At 45.0% G+C, this 14157-nt stretch overlaps 1 long non-coding RNA gene across 1 annotated transcript; it reads right to left on the reverse strand.

The window, feature by feature from the left end:
* Positions 1 to 1640: 1640 nt before the first annotated feature.
* On the reverse strand, positions 1641 to 3882 carry LOC125906767 (uncharacterized). Its single transcript, XR_007452107.1, has 3 exons — positions 2395 to 3882; positions 2202 to 2304; positions 1641 to 2123 (listed from the first exon to the last, which is right to left on the reverse strand). It is a non-coding gene; the product is annotated as an uncharacterized LOC125906767 (long non-coding RNA).
* Between the last annotated feature and the right edge of the window lie 10275 nt (positions 3883 to 14157).

A 14157-nucleotide genomic window follows, 5' to 3' on the forward strand; every position in this document is an offset into this window, starting at 1 on the left:
TTCCATCCTTTCCCTTCTTTCCCTCCTTTCCCTTCTTTCCCTCCTTTCATTCCTTTCCCTCCTTTCCAACCTATCCCTCCTTTCCAACCGTTCCCTCCTTTCCCTCCTTTCCCTTCTTTCCCTCCTTTCCCTCCTTTCCCTCATTTCCCTACTTTCCCTCCTTTCCCTCCTTTCCAACCTATCCCTCCTTTCCAACCGTTCCCTTCTTTCCCTCCTTTCCCTCCTTTCTCTCCTTTCCCTCCTTTCCCTCCTTTCCCTTCTTTCCCTGCTTTCCCTGCTTTCCCTCCTTTCCCTCCTTTCCCTCCTTTCCCTCCTTTTTCTACTTTCCCTCCTTTCCCACCTTTCCCTCCTTTCCCTCCTTTTCCTCCTTTTCCTCCTTTCCCTCCTTTCCCTCCTTTTCCGCCTTTCCCTCCTTTCCCTCCTTTCCCTCCTTTCCCTCCTTTCCCTCCTTTCCCTCCTTTCCCTGCTTTCCCTCATTTCCCTCCTTTCCCTCCTTCCCCTCCTTTCCCTCCTTTCCCTCCTTTCCCACCTTTCCCTCCTTTCCCTCCTTTCCCTCCTTTCCCTCCTTTTCCTCCTTTCCCTCATTTCCCTCCTTTCCATCCTTTCCCTTCTTTCCCTCTTTTCCCTTCTTTCCTACCGTTCCCTCCTTTCCCTCTTTTTCCTCCTTTCCCTCCTTTCCATCCTTTCCCTCCTTTTCCTTCTTTCCGTCTGTCGCTTACGATAATTTAGCCTTAAAAACAAAGCGTTTCTAGGTAGCACTAATTGCTGAATAGCTACGTTATGCAACGCGCCAGCGATGCGCGCTTTTTCAACGATTTTATGGAAAACATAGGCTAAGAAGAAAATGCTGCTCGACGACGGTCAGCATTTTTAGAGTATAAATTCAATTGAAAAAATAATGAAGGCATCATTTGCCAAGAGCCAGTTGGTGCGTTTATTATTGTGCTTAAGTCGGCGTGTACTGTGCCTGTCTTGGGCTGCAGCTCCGAACGACACTTTCGTGTGCGCGACAAATGGTGGCTCCAGAGAGGATGCATCAACCAACGGATCGGCAAGTAGTCCCTCATTTCCTTCCTTTCCCTCCTTTCTCGCCTTTCCATCCTTTCCCTCCTCATTCCTTTCCCTCCTTTTCCTTCTTTCCGTCTGTCGCTTACGATAATTTAGCCTTAAAAACAAAGCGTTGCTAGGTAGCAATACTTGCTGAATAGCTACGTTATGCAACGCGCCAGCGATTAAGCGATTAGTGGCTCCAGAGAGGATGCATTAACCAACGGATCGGCAAGTAGTGAAATTAATTTAGAAAACATAAATAGGCTGCAAAAGCATCTGAAAGGTTAAGCACTTCGTGCAGTTAGCGTATCAATGCTTAACCCAGAAAACCGTTGCGCTCGTAATAACCAGGCTCGACAAAATGGTCGGGAACCCTGAAAGCATTTACAAGTCTTTACTGCTAGAATTACTAGTGATAAAACATATAACGACAGATAATCCTTCAGCATTTTTAGAATTTTCCAACGCTTTGCGCAATCTCATTGACAACATGGTGTTGTTGAAGCAAGAAGGATTTTTGAATGACCAAAGGCTGCTAAACGATTTAACATCAAGGTTTTCAACCGAACTTCGGAACGAAAGGTTCCCAGATAGCAAAGCCGAAGGCCTTTGTATGGGAGCCATCGCGCTGATCAAGGCTCACTTTTTCGCGCGCATAAAGCAAAATGTGCGCGAAGGCGAAAAAAAACCCGAAAGCGCTTCGTGTCCTCTCTCGTGTTTCTAGTTTTATTCTCTCTCGCATGTCCCAGTTTTTCGACCCCAGACTCTCTCCCAGTTTTTCGGATTGAAATGAGAATTCACTCTCTTGATTTGGTTGCGGCAGTCTAGCTGCTTCACACTCTTTATTCTCTTCTTTTTGCAGTTCCCACAAGAAGATTCACACATGTGTTCTCACATACTTACATACACACACACGGTGGTTGGAAGCCTGGCGCGGCTGTTTCCAATTCTGTCTTTTCTTCTTCCCTCTTCACACCGCGCTGGAGCCCGTGGTGGTGCGCGTGTTCAGCCTGCTTGGTTCAGGAAAGATGTCATCAGATTTGGCGCGCCTCAACCGCGGTGTTGTATGAAGGCTGTTGATGAAAGTACACAATTAATAGACACACTTTGTTAAAAAGATTACACTTGATTTAAAGATGTGACAAACTTACCTTTGTGCTTGAGGATCAATTGAAACTCTAACGCCTGTGCACACAGTGTCACACTTTTTAAGTAGTTTGAGGAACAGCTAGCGGTAGCAGCACACATCTGAAACTTGTAATGTGCAAAACATTGCATATTAGAATAATATTAGAATTAGAATAAATGTCACATAGCACTAGACACTTAGAAAAGGACACTTACCCAAACAATTAGATGATAAAAATTCGTCCTCCGATGAAGCAGAAAGAACACCGCGGATGGCGCAGTATGGAAAGTGTTTCACGCAGGAAAAATAGTTCACGCAGCACACAAACACACACTCTCACATCCACGGTTCAGAGCACACTGAAGTCGCTCTTTGGCTTGGATGGAAAAGAGCAAACACCCTGATGAGTGCGATGGAAGAAAATGACGTGTGTTCAACAGGGATGGGTAGAATCCAACATACGAAGTGTGCAGGAGAATTCTCTTCGTGTGGCAAGAGAGAATTGACTAACACCCTGATGAGCGAGAACGCAACAAACGTTGTGGAATGTAGAAACGGGATAGGAATAGTAAGCGAAGGCAGTTTTTGGACATGAGGGGGTTGAAACTGGGAGAAAAAAGCTTCGGTTGCTACTTGGGTTGAACGAGACCCAACCAACCAAACCGAGCTCTTTCGAAGCAAATCCTTCGTGATGAGCGAGAAAGCATGTCACGCATCTCACGTGTTGCCATGCGAACAGATGTGCGTGTAGATGTGTGAGTGCGCGGAGAAAAATTGATAGATGACGAATGGAGGAAGGGGAGGAGCTTCACTCTGTCGAAGCATCTGAAGGGGGGCCGAACGCTCTCTTCACATTTTGCGAAGAATCAGTTTAACTCAAACGCTTGGCAAAGAGGATATACTACTTTGAGGCACTAAATATTTCAGGCAATGGAGTCTTGGTCTATTAGTATTAGTATAAATTATTTCCCTTACCCCATTTATGAATTAATTTAAAGGAATAAACATTAATCTGAGTAAAATTTCAAAAGTCACTTTTAGCAAAAACTTTTTCCAAATGTGTTTTGAAATTCTGAATCGATCTTGTAAAGACGGTTTTTTCATACAATGCGTACTTTTTAAGATATTTGGAAAAGTACGGTTCATAGGGTGCGCGGATGATATACTAGCAATGCTATTACAATGAAATGCTATTCCGCTCTATAAAATTTTCAGCTGAGCGATTTGGTCTGTTTACGTTAGAACCGCTCCATTATTATTGCGCCTTTTACGTCCTCACGCGCGAATTCACAAATAGTTAAAGTGTTAGGCCCGCTTGTGATGAACAGTAGATTCACCTGCTACCATGTTTCAATTCTCTGATTAAATCGCACGTAATAAATAAATCGAATATCTCTCCTTCCAATTTCAATTAAAAACACATAACCACTGCACATAAGGTAGGAAGATAGATGAGAGGAGGAGGAGGAGGAGGAGGGGCTATAAACACGTACGTAAATAAAAGGGGGCAGGGCGCGCGTGTGAGCGAGAACGCGGCAGCATACGAGAGATTTTTTTCTTTCTCTTTTGTAGCATTTCGGCTAAACACCCGAGCCTAACTTCGGTAGGAACTGCCTATCAAAGTTGATACACCTTCGGTAGAGAACTTCTATCGAAGGTATATCGAAGCAAATTTACTTCGAAAGAGCACGGTTTGGTTGGTTGGGGAATCGAACCGTTCGAACAGTTCGGTAAAGTGCACGAACGAACGAGATTCTTAACAAAAAACGACCAGGACTTTTGGAAGAAACTGACTACACCGAACGCGTTCGAACGTTCCGTTCATTGTTCGACGACACACATAAATGTGGTAATGAAACGTGCAAAATCATATTGCTTTCTCGCTCTTTCTCGCACCGTGCGAACGGGTCGTCAGAGATCAAAATGTACCCTGTTGGTGTTGAAATCGTACCCATACAACTCAATTCCTCGAACGCCGTCGAATTTGTCAGGCAGTGTTCGATACGTGTGCTGCAAGGTGTTATAAATGACAAGGTGAAGTTGTTCAGAGCAAAATGACATTTCTCGACTTGACATTTCTCTTCCGGGGGCTACGGTATAAAAATCGGGGAGGGCTGGTGCGGGGTAATGAAATTTGTATGCAGAGAGTGACAGATGTCCCCCACAATGTCGCCCAGCAAAAGCGATAAAAATCAACCTTCTAAATACATTATCCTTGGTGTGCTGTTGGTTTGGAAATCGTATCTATACGACTGAATTCATCGAACGCGTTCGAACTGGTGCTCGATCTGTGTTCTGTTGGTGTGTAAATCGTACCTACACAACTGAATTCATCGAACGCGTTCGAACTGGCTCATTTGTGTTCGATCTGTGCTCTGTTGGTGTGGAAATTATACATATACAATTCAATAGATCGATCCCGTTCAAACGGATTATTCATTATTCGCGAATGAACTGAACTGGAATTGCGCTCATCATGTTGATCCATATTTAAGTAGTTTTTTTTATAGAATCCTTGAGTGTGTATAAGGCATAGGGTACAATATATGCTGGAGGCATCTATGCTCGTATTAGTTTTATACATGCTAGTTTTTGGTCGGTTTTTCGATAGCTAGCCAGACAGCAGATGGGCCGAGTCTTTAATGTTTTTAAATTATTGGTGTCAACCGCAGAATGAGTACTTCTTTGGCTACAGTATGCGTCTATGGCGGGTAAATGAAAAAGATAACGAGCGTTCTTTGTAAATAAACACCCCATGAAAAAAAGAACGAAAGAATCGTCGTTCACGTACGGTTCTTTTTGGTGAGCGAACTAGTTCGTTCGCGTTCGGTGAAAAGAATCGTTTTGCCCATGCCTAGTTGAAACACACGATAAGTACGAAACAAGATAACAAGAATCTTACGCTACAAGACCTAGCAGAATGGCTGAAACCCTCTGAAGAACTAGCCATTATGCGGCCACGAACGAAGGAGTATCCAAGCAAGAAAGGTCGAAACATCAAAATATACAGCATTGTCACAAAGGGCCAGAAAAGGAAACAATATGTATAATTTGTGGATTTCCTCACGAAACCACTCGTTGCAGGCAATTGAACGGTAAGACACCCAATATAAAATTAACTCTTTTTATTCGGCATAGAATTTGCACCAATTGCTGCAAGTACAGCAACCATAACACCAAAAACTGTCGCCTATCAGCACAATGTAGTGTGGTACGGTTACGGCAAAAGGCATCATAGTATCTGTTGTGTACTGGATTGCCAAACTACGATGAGTTTCAATCGATAGGTTTATTCAAACTGAACGTGTTATTTGCATTCCCTACTTTTTATAGTTCAGAATGTAACAACGTGAACTATGATCAATTAATAATTATTACATGAAAATGTTATGATTGCAATGTGTGCTATGATCCAACATCTCCCCCCTTATAACCGCAGGACTCCACACAGCATAACACGGAGCGCAACATAACAACTGACAGCTGCTTAACGCTTCAGCAAACGCTGTATTGCCGGTACCATGTTATGAATATCCGTAGCAGGCCGCTCATTTCTCATTGGAAAGCTACCAACCTGTACCGACAGTTAATGAAACGCTTTACCTCCTTTCCCAAGCGTTTTCTTACGCGATTGGCAGCAGTCAGTTGTTATGTTGCGCTCCGTGTTATGCTGTGTGGAGTCCTGCGGTAACTGAATGATCCAACATCTCTCCCCTTAATTGGTACTTCTGGAATGAATTGAGTGTTCGGTAGCTGTTTGGTAGCTCGGAGATGCCTAATCCCGGAAACAATGTTTGAAGGTGTGTATTATGGATCTGTTGGTTAAAACATCTGTCTTCAAATTCAACCAGTTGGTGTGTGCTCGTATCGATTCCGGCTCAGCTCCTCCGTGCTTACTTGGGCTGAGAAGCGACGAAACAGTTTGAAACGGTATGGAAATATACCTGCAGTAACTTTTTCGTCCCAATTGGTGGTTCGAAATACATTTGATTGTGCGTTTCGAAATACTTTCCCTCCTTTCCCTCATTTCCCTCCTTTCCCTCCTTTCCATCCTTTCCCTCTTTTCCCTCCTTTCCCTCCTTTCCCTCCTTTCCCTCCTTTCCTCCTTTCCCTCCTTTCCCTCCTATCCCTCCGTTCCATCCTTTCCCTCTTTTCCCTCCTTTCCCTCCTTTCCTCCTTTTCCTCCTTTCCCTCTTTTCCCTCTTTTCCCACCTTTCCCTCCTTTCATTCTTTTCCCTCCTTTTTATCTTTCCCTCTGTCGCTGACGATAATTAAGCTTTAAAAACGAAGCGTTGCTGGTCACTACTTGCTGAATAGCTACGTTATGCAACGCGCCAGCGATGCGTGCTTTTTCAACGATTTTATGGAAAACATAGGCTAAGAAGAAAATACTGATGGACGACGGTCAGCATTTTTTGAGTATAAATTCAATTGAAACCAGTTGGTGCGTTTATTATTGTGCTTAAGTCGGCGTGTACTGTGCCTGTCTTGGGTTGCTGCTCCGAAAGACACTTTCGTGTGCGCGACAAATGGTGGCTCCAGAGAGGATGCATCAACCAACGGATCGGCAAGTAGTCAAATGCCCTCCTTTCCCTTCTTTCTCTACTTCCCTCCTTTCCCTCCTTTCCCTCCTTTCCAACCTTTCCCTCCTTTCCCTCCTTTCCCTCCTTTCCCTCCTTTACCTCCTTTCCCTCCTTTCCCTCCTTTCCCTCCTTTCCCTCCTTTCCCTCCTTTCCCTCCTTTCCCTCCTTTCCCACCTTTCCCTCCTTTCATTCTTTTCCCTCCTTTTTATCTTTCCCTCTGTCGCTGACGATAATTAAACTTTAAAAACGAAGCGTTGCTGGTCAATACTTGCTGAATAGCTACGTTATGCAACGCGCCAGCGATGCGTGCTTTTTCAACGATTTTATGGAAAACATAGGCTAAGAAGAAAATACTGATGGACGACGGTCAGCATTTTTTGAGTATAAATTCAATTGAAACTAGTTGGTGCGTTTATTATTGTGCTTAAGTCGGCGTGTACTGTGCCTGTCTTGGGTTGCTGCTCCGAAAGACATTTTCGTGTGCGCGACAAATGGTGGCTCCAGAGAGGATGCATCAACCAACGGATCGGCAACTAGTCAAATGCCCTCCTTTCCCTTCTTTCTCTCCTTCCCTCCTTTCCCTCCTTTCCCTCCTTTCCCTCCTTTCCCTACTTTTCCTCCTTTCCCTCCTTTCCCTCCTTTCCCTCCTTTTCCTACTTTCCCTCCTTTCCCTCCTTTCCCTCCTTTCCCTCCTTTCCCTTCTTTCCCTCCTTTCCAACCTTTCCCTTCTTTCCCTCCGTTCCCCCAATTCCCTCATTTCCATCCTTTCCCTCCTCATTCCTTTCCCTCCTTTTCCTCCTTTCCGTCTGTCGCTTACGATAATTTAGCCTTAAAAACAAAGTGTTGCTAGGTAGCAATACTTGCTGAATAGCTACGTTATGCAACGCGCCAGCGATTAAACGCGCTTAACGATTAAATGGAATTTAACGATTTAATGAAAAACATAGGCTAAGAAGAAAATGCTGATCGACGACGGTCAGCATTTTTAGAGTATAAATTCAATTGAAAAAAAAATAATGAAGGCATTATTTGCCAATAGCCAGTTGGTGCGTTTATTATTGTGCTTAAGTCGGCGTGTACTGTGCCTGTCTTGGGCTGCTGCTCCGAAAGACACTCTCATGTGCGCGACAAATGGTGGCTCCAGAGAGGATGCATCAACCAACGGATCGGCAAGTAGTCCAATGCCCTCCTTTCCCTCCTTTCCCTCCTTTTCCTTCTTTCCGTCTGTCGCTTACGATAATTTAGCCTTAAAAACAAGCGTAGCAATACTTGCTGAATAGCTACGTTATGCAACGCGCCAGCGATTAAACGCGCTTAACAATTCAATGGAATTTAACGATTTAATGGAAAACATAGGCTAAGAAGGAAATGCTGATCGACGACGGTCAGCATTTTTAGAGCATAAATTCAATTGAAAAAAAAAATAATGAAGGCATTATTTGCCAAGAGCCAGTTGGTGCGTTTATTATTGTGCTTTCCCTCCTTTCCCTCCTTTCCCTTTTTACCCTCCTTTCCCTCTTTTCCATTCTTTCCCTCTTTTCCCTCCTTTCCCTCCTTTCCCTAATTTCCCTCCTTTCCCTCCTTTCCCTCCTTTCCCTCCTTTCCCTCCTTTCCCTTCTTTCCCTCCTTTCCCTCCTTTCCCTCCTTTCCCTCCTTTCCCTCCTTTCCCTTCTTTCCCTCATTTCCCTCCTTTCCCTCCTTTCCCTCCGTTCCATCCTATCCCTCCTTTCCAACCGTTCCCTCCTTTCCCTCCTTTCCCTCCTTTCCCTCCTTTCTCTCCTTTCCCTCCTTTCCCTCCTTTCCCTCCTTTCCCTCCTTTCCCTCTTTTCCCTCTTTTCCCTCCTTTCCCTCCTTTCCCTCCTTTCCCTCCTTTCCCTCCTTTCCCTCCTTTCCCACCTTTCCCTCCTTTCCCTCCTTTCCCTCCTTTTACTCCTTTCCCTCATTTCCCTCCTTTCCATCCTTTCCCTTCTTTCCCTCCTTTCCCTTCTTTCCCTCCTTTCATTCCTTTCCCTCCTTTCCAACCTATCCCTCCTTTCCAACCGTTCCCTCCTTTCCCTCCTTTCCCTTCTTTCCCTCCTTTCCCTCCTTTTCCTCATTTCCCTACTTTCCCTCCTTTCCCTCCTTTCCAACCTATCCCTCCTTTCCAACCGTTCCCTTCTTTCCCTCCTTTCCCTCCTTTCTCTCCTTTCCCTCCTTTCCCTCCTTTCCCTTCTTTCCCTGCTTTCCCTGCTTTCCCTCCTTTCCCTCCTTTCCCTCCTTTCCCTCCTTTTTCTACTTTCCCTCCTTTCCCACCTTTCCCTCCTTTCCCTCCTTTTCCTCCTTTTCCTCCTTTCCCTCCTTTCCCTCCTTTTCCGCCTTTCCCTCCTTTCCCTCCTTTCCCTCCTTTAACTCCTTTCCCACCATTCCCTCCTTTCCATCCTTTCCCTCATTTCCCTCCTTTCCATCCTTTCTCTTCTTTCCCTCCTTTCCCTTCTTTCGAACCGTTCCCTCCTTTCCCTCCTTTCCCTCCTTTCCCTCCTTTCCCTCCTTTCCCTCCTTTCCCTCCTTTCCCTCCTTTCCATCCTTTCCCACCTTTCCCTCCTTTCCCTCCTTTCCCTCCTTTCCCTCCTTTCCCTCCTTTCCCTCCTTTCCCTCCTTTCCCTCCTTTCCCTCCTTTCCCTCCTTTCCCTTCTTTCCCTCCTTTCCCTCCTTTCCCTCCTTTCCCTCCTTTCCCTCCTTTCCCTTCTTTCCCTCCTTTCCCTCCTTTCCAACCGTTCCCTCCTTTCCCTCTTTTCCCTCCTTTTCCTCCTTTCCCTCCTTTCCATCCTTTCCCTCCTTTTCCTTCTTTCCGTCTGTCGCTTACGATAATTTAGCCTTAAAAACAAAGCGTTGCTAAGTAGCAATACTTGCTGAATAGCTACGTTATGCAACGCGCCAGCGATGCGCGCTTTTTCAACGATTTTATGGAAAACATAGGCTAAGAAGAAAATGCTGATCGACGACGGTCAGCATTTTTAGAGTATAAATTCAATTGAAAAAAATAATGAAGGCATCATTTGCCAAGAACCAGTTGGTGCGTTTATTATTGTGCTTAAGTCGGCGTGTACTGTGCCTGTCTTGGGCTGCTGCTCCGAAAGACACTTTCGTGTGCGCGACCAATGGTGGCTCCAGAGAGGATGCATCAACCAACGGATCGGCAAGTAGTCCAATGCCCTCCTTTCCCTTCTTTCTCTCCTTCCTTCCTTTTCCTCCTTTCCCTTCTTTCCAACCTTTCCCTCCTTTCCCTTCTTTTCCTCCTTTCCCTCCTTTCCCTCCTTTCCCTCCTTTCACTCCTTTCCCTCCTTTCCCTCCTTTCCCTCCTTTCCCTCCTTTCCAACCTTTCCCTCCTTTCCCTCCTTTCCCTCCTTTCCCTCCTTTCCATCCTTTCCCTCCTTCCCTTTCCCTCCTTTCCGTATGTCGCTTACGATAATTTAGCCTTAAAAACAAAGTGTTGCTAGGTAGCAATACTTGCTGAATAGTTACGTTATGCAACGCGCCAGCGATTAAGCGATTAGTGGCTCCAGAGAGGATGCATTAACCAACGGATCGGCAAGTAGTGAAATTAATTTAGAAAACATAAATAGGCTGCAAAAGCATCTGAAAGGTTAAGCACTTCGTGCAGTTAGCGTATCAATGCTTAACCCAGAAAACCGTTGCGCTCGTAATAACCAGGCTCGACAAAATGGTCGGGAACCCTGAAAGCATTTACAAGTCTTTACTGCTAGAATTACTAGTGATAAAACATATAACGACAGATAATCCTTCAGCATTTTTAGAATTTTCCAACGCTTTGCGCAATCTCATTGACAACATGGTGTTGTTGAAGCAAGAAGGATTTTTGAATGACCAAAGGCTGCTAAACGATTTAACATCAAGGTTTTCAACCGAACTTCGGAACGAAAGGTTGAACGAGAATCGAACCGTTCGAACAGTTCGGTAAAGTGCACGAACGAACGAGATTCTTAACAAAAAACGACCAGGACTTTTGAAGAAACTGACTACACCGAACGCGTTCGAACGTTCCGTTCATTGTTCGACGACACACATAAATGTGGTAATGAAACGTGCAAAATCATATTGCTTTCTCGCTCTTTCTAGCACCGTGCGAACGGGTCGTCAGAGATCAAAATGTACCCTGTTGGTGTTGAAATCGTACCCATACAACTCAATTCCTCGAACGCCGTCGAATTTGTCAGGCAGTGTTCGATACGTGTGCTGCAAGGTGTTATAAATGACAAGGTGAAGTTGTTCAGAGCAAAATGACATTTCTCGACTTGACATTTCTCTTCCGGGGGCTACGGTATAAAAATCGGGGAGGGCTGGTGTGGAGTAATGAAATTTGTATGCAGAGAGTGACAGATGTCCCCCACAATGTCGCCCAGCAAAAGCGATAAAAATCAACCTTCTAAATACATTATCCTTGGTGTGCTGTTGGTTTGGAAATCGTATCTATACGACTGAATTTATCGAACGCGTTCGAACTGGCTCATTTGTGTTCGATCTGTGCTCTGTTGTGTTGTGTGGAAATTATACATATACAATTCAATAGATCGATCCCGTTCAAACGGATTATTCATTATTCGCGAATGAACTGAACTGGAATTGCGCTCATCATGTTGATCCATATTTAAGTAGTTTTTTTATAGAATCCTTGAGTGTGTATAAGGCATAGGGTACAATATATGCTGGAGACGTCTATGCTCGTATTAGTTTTATACATGCTAGTTTTTGGTCGGTTTTTCGATAGCTAGCCAGACAGCAGATGGGCCGAGTCTTTAATGTTTTTAAATTATTGGTGTCAACCGCAGAATGAGTACTTCTTTGGCTACAGTATGCGTCTATGGCGGGTAAATGAACAAGATAATGAGCGTTCTTTGTAAATAAACACCCCATGAAAAAAAGAACGAAAGAATCGTCGTTCACGTACGGTTCTTTTTGGTGAGCGAACTAGTTCGTTCGCGTTCGGTGAAAAGAATCGTTTTGCCCATGCCTAGTTGAAACACACGATAAGTACGAAACAAGATAACAAGAATCTTACGCTACAAGACCTAGCAGAATGGCTGAAACCCTCTGAAGAACTAGCCATTATGCGGCCACGAACGAAGGAGTATCCAAGCAAGAAAGGTCGAAACATCAAAATATACAGCATCGTCACAAAGGGCCAGAAAAGGAAACAATATGTATAATTTGTGGATTTCCTCACGAAACCACTCGTTGCAGGCAATTGAACGGTAAGACACCCAATATAAAATTAACTCTTTTTATTCGGCATAGAATTTGCACCAATTGCTGCAAGTACAGCAACCATAACACCAAAAACTGTCGCCTATCAGCACAATGTATCGTGGTACGGTTGCGGCAAAAGGCATCATAGTATCTGTTGTGTACTGGATTGCCAAACTACGATGAGTTTCAATCGATAGGTTTATTCAAACTGAACGTGTTATTTGCATTCCCTACTTTTTATAGTTCAGAATGTGATCAATCTAGGGCTGGACGTTGCGGTATTTTTCTTCACATAAATTTATTTTAACGACTAACTTAAACCTAGACGGATTGCGCGCGTCCGATCGCTGCCGTTGCCGTTCGTGGAAGAAGAAGGTTCCCGCTGTTCGGGCGATCACCTTTCATCCGTTGCCCTCTCACGCACACCAACCAACGCGTTGATGGCCGCCAAATTATGGCACTCTAATTATGGCATTGCTTGTATTATTGCTGAACTCTCTTTCATGCAATCTCCTCCGCCGATCCTAACTCTTATGTATAAACATCCTCCCCCCCCTTGATATGGCATATCAACAAATCGATTGCTACCGGAACAAGCACAACACAACAAACTCCCGTCAGAACGGTGCAACCAAAAATACAGACTGCTGCACGTGCATTCAGCGCTATCAAACTATTCTCCTATCAATTTCTCTTTGCTCAAATCAACCTCCTCTGAAGCTGCGTTGTCTATTGACGATGGTATCGGTAACAGGCATATTTTTGTTATGGGACGTTTGTATATACCCTTACTGGTGCGCACAGATACTACTCTCGTTATTCCGTCCCTTCCAGCATGCGTCTCAACAATACGTGCCAAAGGCCATCGGGTTGCGGGTAACAGCTCATCGATGAGAATGACCATCCTGCCTATCGTGAACTGAGGATTCTGTTCATGTCCCACCGTGTCCTTTTGCAGCTCCTGCAAATATTCGCCTTTCCAGTGGACCCAGAAACGCTGCACGTAGGCTTGTAGCTTCCAATAGTGCTCCAACCGGTTTAAGGGAACGTCACACAAGTTGGGTTCGGGAAGTGCTTGCATGGAGGTGCCGATCAGAAAGTGGCCCGGAGTTAGCGCCGCCAGTTCATCAGGATTTTCTGAAAGAGGAAGCAACGGTCGCGAATTCATGACCGCTTCGATTTGTGTTAGTATCGTATAAAGATCTTCAAATGACAAACGAGATGCACCGAGGATACGATACAGATGTCTTTTTGCTACCTTCACCGCAGATTCCCACAGTCCGCCGAAATGAGGAGCCCTTGGGGGATTAAAGTGCCATGATATGCCTTGGGACGTGCAGAACTCATTTACTTGCTGTTCTTCTTCCTTTCTAGCGATGAGCGATGCCAATTCGGTTATTTCGTTACTAGCTCCTTCGAAGTTTTTTCCGTTATCCGAGTGAATGTGACACGGCTTACCACGGCGAGCAATGAATCTTCGTAGCGCTGCTAAAAAGGCTGATGTAGACAAGTCACATACCAGCTCGAGATGTACCGCCTTTGTAGCGAAACACACAAAAAGGCAGAGATAAGCCTTGCAGGCGGCTGCCCTTCTGTGTACCGGTTTTAAATAAAATGGGCCGGCGTAGTCGATTCCTACGTTGCTGAAAGGTCGGCTAGGTGTCACTCTGGATGCGGGTAGTTGTCCAATTCGCTGGCATGCGATAAAGGGATCCGACCGAAAACACCGGAAACATTCCCGCGTTATGCTTCTAACTAATCGTCGAGCATCCAAAGGCCAAAACTCCTCTCTTATGTTGCTGATGAGATTTCGCCCTCCAGCATGAAGTAGTTTCCAGTGATAGTGAACCACTATGTTGCGTGTAAACGGATGCCCCTTTGGAAGGAGAGCAGGATGCTTTGACTGGAACGGCAAATCAGCTAAGTTTAACCTTCCTCCGACTCTAAGCACACCTTGGTTGTCCAAAAACGGGTTGAGATTCCTAATCGGCGAGTTTTTCTTTATAGGTTGGCCGTTCCGAAGGGCTGAAATTTCGTTTCGGAAGGCATCGTCTTGAGCAGTCTTGACCAGAAATGCCTTTGCCTCCTCATTCTGCTCTGGTGTCAATACGATGGATACCGGGTCACCAGCAGGCTTCGTTCTAGCCTTAA

The sequence above is a fragment of the Anopheles coluzzii genome, chromosome 2 (assembly GCF_943734685.1).
Source record: "Anopheles coluzzii chromosome 2, AcolN3, whole genome shotgun sequence".
NCBI lineage: Eukaryota > Metazoa > Arthropoda > Insecta > Diptera > Culicidae > Anopheles > Anopheles coluzzii.